Below are 20,771 nucleotides of genomic sequence, written 5' to 3'. Positions count from 1 at the left end.
GGTAAGCCAATCACTTTGGTGTAAGGCAAATGGAAGCTTCTTGGGAAACCAGCAGATGGTTAGAATGTTTATGGTGTAAGGAACATAAAGTTAAAAAAATATATATTTTAAATATGACTGTGATGATGTGAGGTATTGTCATCTGTGCCAGGGAGAATAGGGCAGTGCATTTGTAACATATGCCAGCACAATTAGTTAGAGTTTTGTAAATAATTTTCTGTCATTTGACTATTGCACTCACTTGTATAGATGATTATGTTAAAAATGTATTAACAGCGTTACCATAACTGATTAAATGTATATGTTTGAACAGGGAGTTCTGGAAGGGAGGAGTAGAAATTTTTGAAATTTTTTGTAATTTTCAAATACTGCAACAGATCTTAACAGAGCTCTGAGTGTGTGTTGCACTAGAGTAAGGTGATCAAATGTAATATCAACTTATAAACAGCACTGAGAGGATGGAAATCACACAGAACTTTGTCTTGTTTGGAACTCGTATAAAGATCTATGACAGTTATCACAGTTAGTTATTTCAGTTCAGTGAAAGTTTTGAAGCTCATCACCTTGTCTTGTGGAAGTAAGCTTCTCAGCATCTAATCTTGCCTTGCTGAATTAATTAAATTAGCTAAGGAAAAGTTATTCTTTAGGCAGTCAGGAAATACAGTGAGATTAGTGAAGTATTGTTTTTCCTGCACTGTTTGAATCTGTCCAACTGTGTTATTTTTATTTCTCCTGTGATTGAAACTCTGATGTTTATTGTACTTAGATATTTGGTATTTTCACATTTTCTATTTTATTATTTATTATTAAATGTTTTTATACCTTTCATTGTGGCTTGTCTTTTAGAGAATACTTTTAACATCATGAGAGTATTTGTGCTTATTCTAGTGATCTCAAGGTCACTCCAAAAAGCCTTGCTGCTTTGGTTACCTTATAGTGTGGGCAGAAGGGGTACAGCTAGTAAATCTGTACCAGCCTTTCCCAGGACTAAGTGTGTGTGTGTGTGTGTGTGTGTGTGTGTGTGTGTGTGTGTGTGTGTGTGTGTGTGTGTGTGTGTGTGTGTGTGTGTGTGTGTGTGTGTGTGTGTGTGTGTGTGTGTGTGTGTGTGTGTGTGTGTGTGTGTGAGTGAAGTCAAATAGCCAGGTGTAGGTGCATCAGCTACTTGGAATTGGGACACAGTGTTCTAAAGTGAGTCTTGTTTGGGATCTGGAGAGACAGAGAGTCCAGTCCCAGGTCTGGAGCATATTCCCTCTGTATTCTTGAGGGAAACTGTACTTGATATAGATGGCTGCATCTGAAAATACTGTGCAGATTAATTCCTGTTTTTAGTGTCTGTATCTCACCAGAGTCAGTTGTGTTGGACGAGGCTCCTTGATTACTGGCCTGGGGAAGAGAGGCTGTCACATATTGGTGGCAGAGCAGTGGCATATTAATTGAACTTTAGTAGCCTATGGGCAGTTGTCACTGAAGGTGTGTGTACTCTCAACAGCCACAAGGTAAGCATTCAGAGTTTCATTTTCACAACAGTTTTATTTATTTTGTTAGTTTAGTTTAGTCAGGCAAAGATGTGAGTATAGGATTATGGGAAGCTGACGAAGAACCAGTTGGCCAAGGTGTTTGAAGCCAAAGGACTGGTACATGCATGAACCAGTGACCAGGAAGACAACCATTATGGTGTTGGGGATATGCAGTCTTCAGATACAGGACAGTTCACCTTTTCCTCAGAGGACTTACAAATCCATCTGGAGTTAAAGAGACTTGAACTAGAGAAACTGTATGGAAGAAAATTTACTGTAGTTACAGTCCACAATCACTTTACATGGCTACATAGAGCCAGCCAGCAAAATGCCAAGTTATTAAGGTGGATTCTAGGGTTGCAGGCATATGATGTGACAGTAAAGCACCGTAGTGGAGTTAGCAATGCCAATACAGATGGACTCTCAAGGCAGAGTATAGGTTAAGGTATTCCCAGATAGGTCTATTTCTCTCAAGGAATGTTTTTCCAGGGTCATTTGAAAATCTAGCTTCAGTCTTCAAAGGGGCTGTGTATCTGCTGATGTAAGATATTGCCATTTGTGCCAGGGGGAATATGGCAATGCATGTGTAACATATGCCTTTATAATTAGCTGGAGTTTTGTAAATAATTTTGTGTCATTTGACTATCACACTCACATGTAGAGATGCTTGTGTTAAAAATGTATCAACAGTGTTATTGCAACTTATTAAATATATATATATATATATATATATATATATATATATATATATATATCTTTGAACAGGGAGTTCTGGAAGGGAGGAGTAGAAGTGTAGAGTAGAGTAGAAATGTTCTGTAATTTTCAAATACTACAACAGATCTTAGCAAAGCCCTGAGTGTGTGTTGTACCAAAGTCAGGTGATAATATGTGATGTCATTTTAAAACCAGCACTAATAGGATGGAATTTGCACATTAGTTTGTTTTGTTTTCTTTGCAACCTGATATAAAGATCTATGACAGTTATCATGGTTAGTTCAATTTAGTGTGAGTTTTGAAGCTTGTTGCTTTGCTTTGTGGAAGCAAGCATCTCAGCATCTAATCTTGCTGTATTAATTAAGTTAACTAGGGAACAGTTATTCTTTAGGCAGTCAGGAAATACAGTGAGATTAGTTAAGTATTGTTTTTCTGCAGCTGTTGAAATCTGTCCAACTGTGTTATTTTTATTTCTCCAGTGATTGAAACTATGGTGTTTATTGTACTTAGATATTTAGTATTCTCACATTTTCTATTTTATTATTTATTATTAAATATTTTATACCTTTCATTGTGGCTGGTCTTCTAGAGAATACTTTTAACATCTTGAGAGTACTTGTGCTTACTCTAGTGACACTGTGACCACTCTGAAAAGCCTTGCTGCTTTGGTTACAATCTACTATTTGTATTAGTATTGATTTTAATCAGTATAATTGGATACCTGAGAGTAGTTGATTGGTGACAGTGTGGTTACCTAATAGTGTGGCAGAAAGATTACATTTAATAAATCTGTACCGCCTTTCCCAGGAGTGTGTGTGAAAAATCAAATACATTGGTGTGGGTGTGTCAGCTACTTGGAATTGGGACAAATTGCTCAAAAGTGAGTCTTGTTTGGGATCTGGACAGATATATAGTCCAGTCCCAGGTCTGGAGTGTGCTCCCTGTGTGCTGTTGGGGTAAATTGTGCTTGATGTAGAGAGCTTCATCTTAAAATACTGTGTAGATTCATTCTGTTTTAGTGACCATCTCTCACCAGAGTCAGTGTTGAGGATTGAGGCTCCTTAATTACTGGCCCAGGGTAGAGATGCTGTCACAATGACATCTTACTGAGATCTGATACAAGAATGGACCTTATCATTAAGATAATAAATGCATTTATTATTAGCTGTTCTTTTTAATTAAACAGTGTAAAAAATATTTAAGTTTTGTTCGTTAACCCATTAGTAGTAACATAACACCATCCTACAATGAATTGGTCCTTTCAGTTATTGGATTTGAAAATAAGGTCATATATGTTATTTACAACAAAAGTGTCTTTAAATTTAAATGTACGTTTCTAAAATAGGACCTTTTGTACTCTGAATATAGATAGTGTGATTCTTCCAGTTCTTAAGTCCTTTTTTTTTTGCTATAATTGTCTTCCACATATTTTTACAAGCTAAAGCAGTACTTGTTAAAACCCTGGCCTTGTATATTAATGAGACCTGCCATGCTTGTGAAGAAGGTTTAGATGCTACATGGTGTGGGAGTGGAATCCACAGCCTTCTGCACCAAAGGCAATTATGTCACTAACACTGCTTTGTTCTACAACTAAAACATAACTTTTTAGACAGGTAAAACTTAAGTTACCTACTTTCACATCTAACTCCTCTAGTGCAAACTGCAGTGTTTAGGATAAACCATTTTTTTTCATCTTACCTTTAAGCATCCCTGTGACTAGTACTTGCTTTAAAACCTGCTGGAAAGCACTAGGAAGTCTTAAACTGATACAAATACTCAACTCTCCTTGTTAATAAGGAGAAATTAACTGTAGGCACTAAACAGTCTATAATTGCAAAGTACCTTGCTAAGGTAAGGGAAAACAGCTCTTGTACTTTACAAAAAAAAAAAAAGCACCAAACCAGGCATGTCCAAGGGTCAGCTTCTGGTGATTTCTCCTGTCCACCTGGTGAATCTGGGCATACTGGGAAAATTCAGCAATTGCCTCATGTACACAGACAACCCTCTTCTCCTACCATCCAACACTACAACCTGCGAGAGGTGCATTTACATAGCCAAACTGGAAACAAAGCTCTCTCCACCCAAGATTGTGCTGGACAGTCAAGAGGAGAAGGTTAACACCCGCACTGCACCTCAAGCAACACATAGCCCTTCTAAACCCATACCACCAACACCCACACATAGCAATACTAAACCCACATATGTGGAGGGCCTTAACAGTAACCTGCCCAAGCAACAAGGACTTCTGAAGCTGAAACACAACCAAACACCAATCACAACCAAACTGTTACATAGCTCACAACACCAGTGTGCCACCCAACAACAGCTCCTAAGGCAAGACAATGTACCCAACACTATAGTCATAGGTGACTCTATAGTCAGGTACACTGATGTTCCACTCACCAGACTGAACAAGGAGAAAATTAGTCAGCAGCCTGTCAGGTGCCAGGATCCACCACATAATGCATGCACACAAGTCACTCCACAACAAGTACAAATATGACTCTGTCATTGTCCATGTTGGAGTGAATGACTTGAGATGTACCTCCCTGGACTACATGAAAAGAGACATGGAAGAGATCTCAGATTATGGGGCCTAGGCAGGTATGACCCTAGCCCTGAGTAGCATCCTGCCTTTGCCCAGAATGATACCACAGTATAAAGACAAAATGATTGACTTCAACAATTGGCTAAGCTTCTGGTGTCATTCAAAGGGGATCCAGTATCTGCCTGGGATGACATGATCAACAGACCACGATGCTTTGCCAGAGATGGTCTACACCTGTCACCCCTGGGATTCAGGTTACTGGCTAAGGCTCTTGCCACCCCTATAGTGCCAATTTTAGGCAAATTCAAAGAACAAGACCACCACCATAACAGGTACAAGCATGTAAAATCTGAAGGTGATGCTACTCAATGCAAGAAGTTTAAACCTCAAAATGCATTCTCTCGAGGCACTCCTAAAAATGGAGAACATCAATATCTGTGCAGTAACTGAGACCTGGTTCAAGGATCCAGAGATCACCCCTGCAATACCAGGCTACAACTCTTACCACACTTTAAATCCACCAAACCAGGACCGAAACACTAAAGTGTCCATATTCACCAAGGATATTCACAACACCAGACTAGTTGCCCAACAGAATGTGTTTGAAAATTTCTAGGTGCAACTAACACTAGGTAAGACTGCAATCCTAATTGTAGCTTGCTACAGATCCCCCACCATGCTCCAAGATTCTCACTACACCTTTCTAAACATACTGTAAAATATTAAGATACAACCAAACACCCTAATACTGGGTGATTTCAACTACCCTGCCATTAACTGGGAAAACAACTTGTGTGCCAACACCTTTGCCCAACAGTTCTTGGAATTAATAAATTCCAATGCCCTGGATCAACTAATCCTTAGTCCCACCAGGGGCTCCAATATCCTAGAACTGGTCATTACTAACATGGGAAATCGATGCTCCACCTATGGTTACCCCCTCGTTGGTCAGGCCTGACCATAAGCTAATCACCCTTGACATCCACATCCCACTCCCACCCCCCAGTAAGGAAAACTCTGTAAAAAACTTCTCCAAAGCCAACTTCATGCTACTCAAGTCAGAAGTGACAAACTTCATGACACCCATGCAGACGGGAACTGAAAGTTCGACTGCTGAATCCTACACTAAGGCACTGTACAAGCACATCCACTTGTGCATGAATCATGTCATCCCCAATAGAACCAATATGCTCTCCTCCAAAAAAAGGAAGCCAGACTGGTGGTCCCTTGCCATAAACAAACTTTACAACAAAATGAAGAAACTATTGCAGAAAAGAGGAAAATCCCAGGATGCAAAAAACTCCCTTAGCAGCCTCAGTAAAAGCTGAGATTCCTCATAAAATCCTCCAAAGCTAGTTATGAAAATAAAATTGTCAAAGATTCCAAAGACAACCACAAGGCATTCTATAGCTATGTCAAGAATCTAAATGGCAATGCTCAGATCTGCTCTGAGCTATGACAGAATGGCATTAAATATACTGATCCCAAGGATATTGCCAATATCCTGGCAGATCGATTTAGTGCAAACTTCACCCCCCTCTCACCCACTAAAGGGCCCATCTCAATACCGAAAGACTGCAAAATTCCAGTAATAATGGCCACACAGGTAAAAAATGCACTCTCCAAAGCTAAGAATACAGCATCCATGGGACTAGACGACATTCCAGTCTGTGTACTACATGAATTACAAAATGAACTGGCACCTCACCTAAGCGTCATGTTTATTCATAGCCTCACCTCAGGCTTCATGCCCACTGAGTGGGGCACAGCTACATTTATCCCACTCCACAAGGGGAAATCCACCTTGGATCCCAGGAACTACTGCCCCATTAGTCTGATGAGCCTGATCTGCAAGACCATGGAATGTATTATCATGGAACGTATAAACAAAGACATTGGCAACCTTCAAACACTGGACCTCACGCAGTTTGGGTTCATGAAGGACCGATCTTGTCTCCTGAACCCGATTGACTTCTTCAAATCAGTCTCCAGAGCAATGGACAAGGGTAAGGTGGTCCACACAGCCTATATGGACCTTGACAAAGCCTTCAATACCATCCCCTACTCTGGAATCACAGATAAACTTACTAAGCTGGACATTAATCCCTTCATCACTCGATGGGTTGCCAACTGGCTTACTGACACAACCCGCACTGTAAAAGTAGCCAACTCCAAATCCAGCTCCAGACAAGTAACAACTGGAGTATCTCAGTGTTCAGTCCTGGGACCGCTCTTGTTTGGCATCTACTTCTCTGAAGTACATGCCAACACTAAGGGACTCTGGCTAACAAAGTTCGCAAATGACTGCAAACTGGAAGCCATTATTGAATCCCAAAATGATGTAGATATTCTACAAAAGGGTCTGATCCTTGGTGCCAGAGCCATGGGCTCAAGCTCAATGCCAAGAAATGTATAGTTATCCCCTTTGGGAAAAAACATGTAGCCATGAATTACCACATAGGTGGCAGTACACTAAACACTGAAAGTGTGATAGACTTAGGGACACAGGTGGACAGTGGTCTCACCTTCGATATCTGCATGAACTAACTGAACGCGTGACTAGGTATGGCAATACCTTGTTAGGCCAAAAGAAAAAGAAACTGCAGAGGGACAAAAGGGACTTCGAAAGTAATAATGTCTTTACGTGGCTCAGAACAATGTCTTCCAATGAGCCACGAACGGACAATAGAATGAATATCACAAGAAGAATGGAGATGGTTTTAAATGAGAGTGATAGAGCTAATGTTGCCGTCAATAACGTTAAGCAAAATGAACAACAGCTATGCGCTTCTGCTACTGAGAACATTGAGAAAAAGCAAAAGCAGGGTGAAGAATTAATTGCCTCAGCCAGGAGGAATGATGGCAGCAGCACACCTAAGCTTATTACCTCTGTTTATTTCACTCCAGCCGAAGGACCATCTGCAATACCGGTAAATGATCAAGATAAAACAACTCGAGCAAGCACGGTTGTAAGGAGGAAAATACAGTTGGATAGACTTAATGGAGGAGAGCAACAGGTTTTTCCAGATGTCCCTTTACCAATTCGTATGGGAAGGAAACGTTCAATGGAATACGAACCGGCAAGGACTGTGAAACGGAGGGATACGTCTATGGACCATCAAGGTCAAGTACAGAAAGCGAAATGGGGACAGAATCGTTAGTTTGGAATATTTCACAACATGTTTTAACTGAAGCAGAGCACTCAGTTTTGAACAGAGGTTTAACTTTCATTCCTTGTGCAGATGCTGATGTAAGTGACATTTTAATTTCTATCAGGTTATTTGTCAGGAGTGTTAACCTGAAATTAATTTACAAGAATACTGATATGACTAATGAATGTGGTCCTAAGAGAAAGAGTCTGATCAATCCACATCTTCCACCTAATTTAGACCTATTTATTAAAAGTGTGGAAAATGATTTGTACCAAGCCAATAAGTCTAATTTCTTTAGTCTTTGTGACAATCTGAGTAAGACAGAAGCTGAAGCATTGTCCAGCTTGAGGATGAACAATGATATAATCATATGTCCGGCTGACAAAGGTGGACTTATTGTTATCCTAGATAGGAGTTTTTACATAGAGTCTATGCTTAATATGTTATCTAGCAATGCCTATCAAATTGTTAGTTCAGCTGAGGTTGATGAATCATGCAAATCAGTGTTCAATACACTTACTGAATGTAAGTCATTAGGCCTTCTGACAAATGCAATGTATGATTATTTGTTGGTAGAACACCCGAAAGTACCTTGCATCAATGGACTCCCCAAGATACATAAGCACAACACTATAACACGATTTAGGCCCATTGTGGCAGGTGAGGGGTGGCTCACCGAGCCAATTTCTATCTATTTAGATCAACAATTGAAGTCCATATTATCACACTTTTCCCATGTGTTAAAAGACACAGGACAGTTTCTTGGTGATTTATATGAATATGTGTCACACAACAACAATATCGAGGGAATACATTTGGTCACAATGGATGTAGTATCCCTTTTTACTTGTATTCCCAATGATAGAGGAATAGGTATGGTCAAGGAATTGATCTGTGAATTTGTGTCCATAACTGAAGCAGATTTGATTTGTCTCTTGTTAGAGACAGTTTTGGAGAACAATATCTTTGTTTTCCTAGACAAATTCTATAGACAGACTACAGGAGTGGCGATGGGCACCAGTTGTGCCAATTCATATGCGAACTTGGTAATGGCAGCATGGGAGAGAGAGGCGATGATCACCTGTCCGCATGTCGTCTTTTACCGTCGATTTGTTGATGACCTCTTTCTCCTGTGGACTGGCACTGGTGACTCACTCACTCTATTTTTGAACCATCTTAACAACATGAACTTTTTTTACGTTTTACGATGGAACATTCATTTGTGTCCATAAATTATTTAGATGTCACTGTGTATAGAGACAATTGTACTTTTAAAACCATGGTATGCAGAAAACCATGCTACAGGGCTTCTTTCCTCTCTACTAGCAGTATGCATCATCCTAGAACTTTTGGCAACATAGTGAGAGGTCAAGCCCTAAGGGTTTCCCGTCTTTGCTCAGATGAAAAGATGTTTGAGTTACAATTGGAGCACTTAAAGGATAATTTCTGTAATAGAGGATACCCTCAAACAGATATAGAAGCTATATGTACAAGCGTAGTTAGAGACAGGAATTCTAGGGGTTATCCATACTTCTCTAACCAGAGAGCATCCTCACAAAAAGGTGCTTCAAGTGATCATAGGCTCCCTTTGGTCCTTCCGTTCGGAAGGAATATTTCGGCCATACAAAAAGCTGTAATGGACAATTGGAACATCATGATTGCTGATGCCGACACAAGAAAAGTGGTTGGCAACTGTCCTAGATACACATACACTAATTTAATGAGTCTTAAACAACAATTATGTTTTCCCAAATTGAATTCTTTGAGTAACATATCTCCTATAGACTTTGGAACCAAGAAGTGTGGATCATGTGTTCAATGTATTTACATTGACGCATCGAGGTTTTTTAGAAACCCCAACGATGGGAAACTATGGGAACTTAGGTGCCAATCTTGCTGCAAAACAAGAAATCTGGTCTATGTAGCACACTGCCAGGCCTGTTTTGTGTTTTATGTTGGTAAAACTAACAGGACCTTGCGTGAGAGGATCAGGGACCACTATTATTGTTATACAAGGAAAGAGATGCATAGCGCTTTGGCTAAACATATGCTCCTTTATGGCGGAGAACATATTTTTATGTTTCAGACATTGCATGTTCAGACTTCCACCATAAGAGGTGGAGATCTCATTAACCTTACTGCGGAGTCCGAAATTAAGTGGATTTTTCGGCTATCTGCACATCGGGGCAGAGGACTAAATGAATCTGTGCCTCTGAAACCCGTACTAAGATCTAGACCTTTAAGTTGATACTTTTAACATATATGAGCACAAAATTATTTAGAAGATGTAGGTATCAAACTTTTTAACATTTCTATCAAACATCGTATTATTTACTTTGTATTGACTGAGTATAGTTAGAAGTTAGTATGTATATGTGTTAGTGACCATTAATCGTGACTTTGAGGTTCAAGCTATACTGAGATAGTATACATAGGCTATTACTATCGTTGCACACAGTAAGATTTTTATCGATACTGATGTTTACGTGTATGCCTGAGTATGTATAGTACTTTTACACATGCATACATCTCTCATATATATTTTTATTTACTGTGTGTTTTTATTTTGAATCCAAGATTCATTTTATACTTGTATTTTTAGATTTATACACACAATCAGTAGTACAGATCATCATTTTAGGATGTTTTAGATGCACTGCTAGGTTCTGAGATGTTGTCTTTGTTTTTAATTTTACTTTTAGCGCTATATGCAAGTTACATATACACTTTGCATTACCTGGTTGACATTGATCTAGCGACATTGTTAATTTGTTACTGTTATTTTGTTATTTATTTTTTGGCCATACACCTTTAAATTTGTCTGGTTTAACTAGGAAGTGATGTAACTGTACGTATTTAGGTTCCACGGAACTGACTTCTGTTGTTACGTCTGAGGAAGCGGATTACCGCGAAAGCGCTTACGTACATTAAAGACTTTGTGTTTCTGTCGTTAACAGAGTGGATTTTCATTACTGGTATATCAACGGATTTATTCAGATTTGGACTTGTGACTTCATACCTTACCATCCTCAACGGGTATTGCTTTTCTACACATTTTGGGACTGGTTTTGTTACTTTATATATATATATATATATATATATATATATATATATATGTGTGTGTGTGTGTGTGTGTGTGTGTGTGTGTGTGTGTGTGTGTGTGCATGTGTGTGTGTGCATGTGCTTGTGTATATGTGTATCTATATATCTATATCTATATATATATATATATATATATATATATATATATACACACACACACACACACACACAGACTCAAAGTACATGTGCGTAGCATACATCTTACATGTATATACAAAAACATTTTAGTGTGTGTGTGTGTGTGTGTGTGTGTGTGTGTGTGTGTGTGTGTGTGTGTGTGTGTGTGTGTGTGTGTGTGCGCGCACGCGCGAGCGCATGTGTGTATAAAGAGTGTATGTGCCATGCATAATACTATCTGTGGGATGCAGTACAGTGTGAACACATCTAGAGAGAAATATGCAGTAGTTATTTTTGTAAATGGTAGAGATAGTTATTTTTGTAAATGGTCACACATGCATTGACATATGGATGTGCATGTATGTGTGTGTGTGTACATAGCACACATATACAGATGCATACAAATATATACACACACAGGGTGTGTGCATGCATGTGTGTATTATTTAATTGTCATCATCCTAATGAACCTCCTTTCTCCTACTTTCAACATGTTCCAATTCTTTTTCACCATACTAGTAAATACGATCAACTGCAATGGTTGTTCTATTCCAAAATTTGTAGCTTTAGTATGTTTTCATACTATCTTAGATCAACAAAAGTGATGAATATATAATTATCCCCCCAGCCTTTTCTTTTGTGAAGTCATAAAACATCCACTTGTTGATTCCTGGTCATGTAGAAAACAGTAACATCTTACAGTGCTGTGATATAGGTGCATGTAATTCATTATTTATAATGAAGTTACCATAGTAGAGTTAAGAATTATTAATGTGTACATTCTACTAAATGTTTTTTAATGTTTTACTTATTCATTTCCACACATTGGCTATGTGTTGTACACGCAATCTTTGTCAATGCCTTTATGTCAGTATTTTTTTTTTCTTTCTACTGCTAAGTGCATTTATTACTTGTTATTAACTTTGCCAATGTAGCCCAAGTCATATCTGAAAAGGGTCCTGGGACCGGTTTACTTTCCTTGTCACTAAAGTATAAATAAATATGAAATGGAAAAAAGGGGGGTCAACATGACAGAAATAATAAAGAAACTAGTAAAGCATATTTTAATTCTGCATCATTCATGAGATAGAAAAAACTTCCACTGAAGGCATTGGAAAGTAGCAGACAGTCTTTCTTTAGAGTACTTGTCACCTGTACTTATACAACTAGGATCATTTACTGCACTGAGAGTTTTCACACCTCAGCATGAGAGTGTAGGAGAAGATGTCAATTCTTTTAGAGCTACAAAATAATCACTTTATAAAAGCTTGCTATTCACTTACTTTCTTTTGCTGGAAGTAGCAAACAGCTATTTATAGCACAAAACAAGTTCTAACAGACACATAAGTGAGACTCAGTCAGGGAAACAGAAAAATAGTTCTGTTAAAGAAAGTGTGTTAGATGACAGTGCTCCACAGTCCTGCCATTCTATCTTAATGGCACAAGAAAACACCACCACTTCCTTATGTTTAGCATGACTCATATAAAGAGGACTTCAAATGAAAGCAAGGAAACAAGATTGTATTATCAAGGCAGGCCCCATCATCTGCCATTTTATGGGAAACAACATTGTAAAATAAACACTTGGAGTAATTTTGAAGCATTCACACCAGAAGTCTCAACCTCAAAATGCACACACTCAAGGCTCTCCTCAGCATGGAGAAAATCAATGTTTGTGCAGTGATGGAAACCTGGTTCAAGGCTCAAGAGAGCACCCCAGCACTGCCAGGTTACAATTCATATCATACCTTCCGGCCTCAGTTACCGGATTGCAGTACAAAGGCCGGCGGTGTATCCATATTCATCAAGGATACCCATATCTCCAGGTTAGTAGCGCAGCATGATGCCACAGAGATCATCCATGCGCAACTATCAGCAGGCAAAACCACATTTCAAGTTGTAGCCAGTTATAGATCGCCCACCATGTCCCAAGATGCTCACTCTGCATTCCTTTGGACATTGGAAAATATAAAGGTCCTACCCAACACCATAATCTTGGGTGATTTCAACTACCCTGGTATAGACTGGGTGAACTACCAATGTTCCAACTCCTATGCTCAGCGATTCATAGAATTTATAAATTCAAATGCCCTTAAACAACTAGCATGTTCCCCCACTAGAGGGGACAACATATTGGATTTAATCATCACAAATATGGGCGCCCATTGTACCACACCCGTTATCACCCCCTCCTTGGTCAGATCCAACCACAAACTGATAACCCTGGACATCCTCACTCCTCCACCTCCCCCAATCAAAGAAACCATAGTCAAAAACCTTTCCAAAGCAAACTTCAAACTACTTGCATCCAAAGTGGAAAGCTTCACTATTCCCTTGCAGACAGATAATGATATCCAGGATGCGGAATCCTACACCAAGGCACTCTATATGCATCTTCAGGATTGCATGGACCATGCTATCCCAAATAAAACCAAAACACCTTCCTCAAGCAAGAAGAAACCAGTTTGGTAGACCCCGGCCATAAGCAAACTTTACAATAAAAGGAGGAGACTTATACAAAAAAAGGCCAAATCTCAAGTAGAAAAATCATCCCTGATCAGCATTAGTAAGAAATTGCGAGCCCTCATCAAGTCAACTAAAGCTAATTTTGAAAACAAAGTTGCTAAGTATGCCAAGGATAACCATAAGGCCTTCTATGGCTACGTCAAAAACCTAAATGGCAACGTTCAGGTCAGTTCTGAGCTAGTACAAAATGGAACAAAATACACTGACCCTTCTGACATTGCCAACATATTGGCTGACAGGTTCAGTGCAAATCCACCCCCCACCCTTCACCACCTACAGGGCTTATTACCATTCTAGGGGATTGTGTAAGTCCAATTATTACTGATACGTTGGTTAACAAGGCTCTATCTAAAGCCAAAAACACTGCCTCCATGGGGCCAGATGGTGTCCCAGGCTGTGTCATAAGCGAGCTCCAAAAGGAATTAACCCCGCATCTTAATACCCTGTTCAGTCTCAGCCTCTCCACAGGATATGTGCCCATAGAATGGCGCATGGCAATGGTGGTCCCGCTACACAAGGGTGGGGCCACAACTGACCCTGGGAACTACCGACCAATAAGCCTGACCAGTCTGATCTGTAAGGCTATGGAGCGAATTATTATGGAACTCATAAATGGAGAGATTGGAAACCTCCAGTCGCTGGACCCCACACAGTTCGGCTTTGTCAAGGGTAGATCATGCCTCCTGAACCTGGTGGATTTCTTTGAGACAGTTACTCAGGCTATAGATAAGGGAAAGGAGGTACACATGGCTTACCTTGACCTTGCTAAAGCATTTGACACCATTCCCCATTCAGGTATTATTGATAAGCTCACCAGCCTGGGCATAAACCCTTACGTCACAAGATGGATCGCAAACTGGCTCTCAGACAGATCCCATAAAGTAAGCATAGTGGGATCTATGTCTGAATCCAGACCAGTAGCAAGTGGTGTGCCTCAGGGCTCTGTCCTGGGGCCCCTCCTGTTTGGCATATACTTCTCAGAAGTACAGGCAAGCACAGAAGGGCTGTGGTTGACTAAGTTTGCGGACGACTGCAAACTGGGTGCTGTAACAGAGTCTCTGGCCGACATGGAGATCCTCCAGAAGGGCCTAAATGAGACTGATGCATGGTGTCAAAGCCATGGTCTCAAGCTAAATGCAAAAAAATGCGTAGTAATCCCCTTTGGAAAAAAGCAGAGTAACCGCAAACTACAACATAGGAGGTAATCCCCTGAAATCTGAAGAAGAAATAAGGGATCTAGGAACCCAAGTAGATAGTCAGCTTTCCTTTGATAACCATGTTGCCAAAGTGGTTAGAAAATCCTTCTATGTGACCCATCTGATCACGAAAGGGTTCGCATCAAGATCTAAGGATGTAATGGTGCCACTCTACTCTTCCCTCATCAGACCCGTTATTGAGTACAATGCACCAATTGGAATGTACCTGGCTAGACATCTCCAGCAGCTGGAGAGACCACAAAGGTACCTAACCAAAAGGATTACTGGCCACAAACAGTTGCCCTATGCAGCACGATTGAAAAAGCTAAGACTGTTCTCTGTTGCATACCGCTTTCTCAGAGGCGATCTCTGTCTAACGTACAGAGCCATGTCCAACCCAGAATTGTTGAACATGCTCCATCTTAGCAAAACCAAATCTACTCGAGCTACACGCTCTAGGGATATAAACCTCAACACAACAATGAATAGAACATGCTGGAGGGATAGATTCCCTTTGCAGAGACTTTCCTTACTATGGAACAGGGTCCTGATCTACATAAGAAAGAGCCCCTCACTATCACTCTTCAAGAGGAACCTTGATGAGTGGATGGGTAACAGAATGTTCACACCGAGGATCACACCAACAGCACTACTAGATAGGGGCCAAGGGTACTAGCTGCTAGTACAAGGGTCTAGGGAACTACAAAAGGGGCGGTGAATACCGCACAATGTGGCTGGGCTAATATATGCCTTCGGGCAGATAGCCCAGTACCAACCTATGAACCTATTAAAATAGCTCAGAAAAAGATACAATAAAAAGGCATGTTTTTGAGTTCTAAGGTGGGGTTTTCCTTTAATACTCACATTTATTCAAAGTGCATCTGGCAAGCCATTACACTGCAAGAAACATGCTGAAATTCATAGTCAAACAACATACAGTACAGTGAAACACAAATTAGTGGCAATATGAAAGGTGCAGAGATTCTAAAGAGGATGTATAACACATTACTAACAGACTGAGACAGCCCAATGGACACGTACATTTTCATGGGCAGCCCAGGATCACTGGTGAAGTCATTTGGTCACATAGTAGATAAAAAGAGGCTGAGAACTTCAAGCCCTGTGCTACTGTAAGCAGTTCCGTAAGAGCTCATAGCTTTTTTTCAGCTACAGTAAGTGACCAACAAACTCTGCTGCAGCCTAGCACAATATATTTCTTACTCACATGACAGCAAATGAGTTAAAATGTATGCATACTTAAAATACTAAAATTAAACTTGTAGACTTCACACGATCCAGTTTATTTGCAACGAAACAATAAACACAATGTCTTCTGGTAAAATAGCTGAGGATAACAGACAGAAAGGCCAGTCATTACAGTTTCAGCCCTGTTGAGTGCTCATCAGTAGCAGTTAACTAGTTAAGCCATGCACATGGTGTTGATACTACAGTATTAATAATGCTAGACAAGCCACTAGTACAGTGCATGACAGGGAACGTTGTGTTTTCCACTAATGAGTTTCATAGCTACTGCAGAAGCAAGTATCAAAATGCTTACATTTTACTATAATGTCTCTCAGTCAAATCTTCTAGGTTGCATAAGACATAATGATCCTGTCATACTGTACTGTGTGGATCTGATGTAGGAGCATAATTATTTTGGAACAAATAAGTTCAATTGGCCTAAAGCTGGACTTGACTCACTGTATAGACATAGTATCCTGAACAATCTTGATATCAGCTTTGTACAAGTTTTATGTATTTTTCTTTCTCTAAATTATCATAATGTGAACCTAAGAATTTTTGAATAAGCTGATGCATGAGTCACCATCTACTAATAACATGTGATGAGCTGACAATATAGTACAACCCAGAGACCCCTCCCACAATTAATATTAAATAAAAAAACAGAATACCCCTACCTTCTCCATACATTCATACAAGCCCAATGTTCTTATTTAACAGAATTTCTTCAGACTTCACAAACCAGACAATAGACAAAGAAGCTTTATCCACAAAATCCTCTTCTCATGGTGAATAAAAATAATATATATCAAATCTGATGGATTTCACATTCACAGAAGCCAGCTGAAAGATTTTATGGATGAAGCAACAAAAGTCCAAAAGCCCAGTAACCTAGAATAATAAAAAAAACATATGTTGCATGCTCTCTTCAGCCTTACACAATTAGCATAAATGTTTCTCTATTTTTTAATGTAATTTCATAACTAACATGCAGTTTCCCTAAACGTAACCATCACAAAAAATCTTCCCATTCCCACGCTAGACTTGAATGTTTCTGTATAATATTGCCTTCCTTTCAACTAATGGTAAAGATTCCTGTGGATCAGTATAATTACTCATAGTCAGCCTTTACTACATTCTCCCATGTTTACTTAATTTTAAAACATTAATTTATTTTATTTATTTATGTATTTTACATTTACTGACTGGGACAGTCCGACTGGATACATGTCCATTTTCAGTGGAGGTCAGGGGAGAAAAGCTCCAAACAAAACACAGAAAAATCATATAATCAATAATGTGTTACATACAGTTTGCAGACTCTGTTCAATCAAGCAAGTTATACAATCTGTCTTATTAAAATTATGTAAGTATATAGACTAACAATTATGGCACAGATTTTATGTAGCACAAGGTACTGTTTAGCACACAGTTATAGAGAAGGACCTAGTCAAGATTAGAACAAGGACATAGCCAGTGTGTTTTAAAATATTGTTTGAGACTTTTTTTGAATTGAGTTAGTGAGGATTCTAGAGTAAGTCGGCAGGAAGAGAGTTCCAAGTTTTGCCAACAGAGTTGGCAAACAGGGAGTCTCCAGCTGCATTATTGGTTTTGAATGTTTGAACCAGCAGTCTGTTAGATGAGAAAGTGGCCTAAGGTTGCTATAGGGGCTGATGATGTTTTTAAGTGCAGGTGTATTTTCAGGTTGGTTAAGTACTTTATATGCCACTATGAGCTGGTTGAATTGAAGTAAGTTAGGCAATTCTTGCCACCCTAGAAAATTTAGGGTATGGCAGTGGTGTGTCCTGTATGCCGTGTCAGTGGCAAATCTAACAATGTGGTTATAACAGCTTGAGAGTTTGCTAAGACTGGATTTGTTCTAGTTGGTGAATAAAGGGGAGGCATAAAGAAGGGTAGAGAGTAGATGGGAGCAGCAATAGCAGTTCTAGCAGTTCTAGCAAGTGGTGTAAGGAAAGGTTTAATCTTATAAAGGGAGCCAAGTTTTTTATTAAAAGTTTTGATAGTTTGGTTGACATGCAGATCAAATTTAAGGTTATTGTCAACTATAACACCTAAGGGTTTAGTCTGGGCATCCGGGGAAATAATGGTGCCATTATTAGGTTTTATGGTAAAGAATAGAAAGGAGGACCTACGAGTGGGGGAGAAAAGTAGCAGCTTTGCTTTGTTGAGGTTTAAGATCAGACGATGATTAGAAAGCCAATTTTCAACTGTGTTAAAAGTATTCTGGGATAATGTCAGTAGATTGGTCGGGGAGGTGGCTGAAAAAATTAAACTGGAGTAATTTGCATACTGAATGCAGGTTGCATTTGGGATGACAATGTGGAGGTCATTAATAAAGATAGAGAAAAGAAAGGGTCCTAGTATACAGCCCTGGGGGACTCCTAGGGTGATGGGTAGAAGGGTGGATAGTTTGTCCTGCCATAAGACAGCCTACTGTCTACCACACAGGTAAGATTGAAACCATTGGAGAGCATGGTTGTCTAAGGAGAAGGCCTTCAGAAGATGAATGAGTAGCTGGTGGTTAACCATATTGAAGGCCTTGGTGAGATTGAGAAAGAGGGCTGAGGATAGTTTGTTGTTATTTTGGTTATGGTTAATGACGTTAGAGAATGAGAGGAGGGCAGAGGTGGTACTGTAGTATGGCCTAAAGCCATATTGAGAGTTAGCCAACAGATTATTCAGAAGTTGTTTATGGATGCACTTCTCCATAATTTTAGCCAGCGGTGACAGAATAGCTATGGCTCTGAAGTTTGACAGTTCAATGAAGCTGCCTCCTGTATGGAGTGGTATAACATGAGATATTTTCCAGATGGAGGGGATGGCAGCTTCAGATATAGTTCTATTGATTAAGATGGAAATGGGATATGCTATGGCATCTGCAGCATTTTTGCAGATACTCTGCAGGGAGGAGATCCACAGATAGGGTGGTAGGTTTTAATTTCTCAATTAGGGTTCAGATAAGTGATGTAGAAACAGGTTGAAAGCTAAATGAAAGTTTTAGGTACTGGGTGTAGCAGCATTTGAGGTAGAGCAACTGGGAGTTAGCTGGCTAGCTAGGGACTGGATAGTCTCTGTGAAGAAACTATTAAAGGTATTTGCAATGTCCTCCAGAGATGTATGGATAGAAGCTGAAGGGGTAGGAGTGGAGGATTGTCCTGGCTGAAGAAGTTTGTATATTCCTGCCCAAAATGTTCGGGGTTTGTTTTGGTGCTTCTGTTGAAGATGGCAGTAGTAGTTTCTTTTATTTACAATAATTGATTTTTTTGTGTCATACCTTAGCTGCTGATATCTACGTTAATCTAGTGGGGCTTTTGTGGCATGCCAAGTGGCCCATGCCTTATTTCTAATTAAGATTTTTGATTTGGTATCTTTTGAAAGCCATGGTGCAATTTTTTTTTGGTCCTAATAGAGCAAGCAGGAGCGTGAGAATCAAGGATAGCAAGGCATTTGGTATTAAAGTATACTACAGCTTCATTCAAAGGCAATTGTTTTAGGACTGACCAATTGCATAATTTGAGTTCATTCTGGAAATTGGTGAGGTTAACATTCTTATTATTTCTTATTGTTTTGTAGGTGGGTTGGTGAGAGTTGTCAGCCTTGTGCTTAATTATATAGGTAAGAAAGGGATCACTTAAGACCGTCAGGGAGGGTCCCAGACTTGCACATATGGGGATTGCTATTGATAAGTATCCAATCTAGTATACTTTCTTTGTTATTAGGTTTACTGATACTGGTGGGGGAGGATATGGTCTGTGTAAACCCATAAAGGTTTACATGGGTTGTAGGAGATTCTGAGGAACAGGTTTTCCAATCAATGTTGAAGTCTCCCAGTACAATGGTTTCTTGGGGGTAGGTGCTGGACAACAATAGAGGATGTCTTCAAGGGTATTAACTATGAGTTTCAAGATTTTGTTTATAAGTTTTTGATAGTGTTTGGATTTAGGGCTGATATAGCTGAGTCTAGTAATTGGTATTTTTTAGGGGTTAAGGAGTTAGGTGTGAGGGGAAATATGAAGTGGTCAATTGTATTGGATACTGTTGGTGTGATGGTTTGAGATTTTGGATAGTAGAATCCTAGGTAGCATTGATTTTCATAAGTGGTGAGGAGACATGGAATGAGTAACAGTGGTAGCAGAGAATATAATGGCATTGTTTTGGGTGATAATGTTGCAACTAGCTGAAGCATTATGTTGGTATTGTATTTAGAGCAGGAATTTATTAAGAAGTCTACGAAATTAGTGACAGGTAGGGGGAGTGCTATTAATTAGGTGGTTATAGTTGATTGGTTATAAAAGAGGGGGTGTGGTTTTTAATACTATAAATTTAGCACTACTAGGGTCGGGTGGGATTTGGGGGCGAGCGGAGTGGGGCTTAACCAGACCACGAGATTTGTGAAGCCTGTGCCTGCACTGTAAGTATTTATTGACTGTGAATATTTAGTGTTACACTGCTAAGTTAAAAAACAAGTATTAAGGAAGTAAAATACCTGTTTTGTCACTAGATGTATCTTTCTCTAGAGATTGTAAGTTAGCCAATTTTTAGGAGAAAATGGTGATTTTATGGGGGACTCAAGGACTAGCTAGCAGTGCTCTGGACCAAGTTCAAGTAAAATAATATAAAGTACACACAGAGT

This window comes from Protopterus annectens, chromosome 10.part0 (assembly GCF_019279795.1).
Source record: "Protopterus annectens isolate FY-2018-M chromosome 10.part0, PAN1.0, whole genome shotgun sequence".
NCBI classification, from domain to species: Eukaryota; Metazoa; Chordata; order Ceratodontiformes; family Protopteridae; genus Protopterus; species Protopterus annectens.
This window is presented reverse-complemented; position numbering follows the sequence as displayed.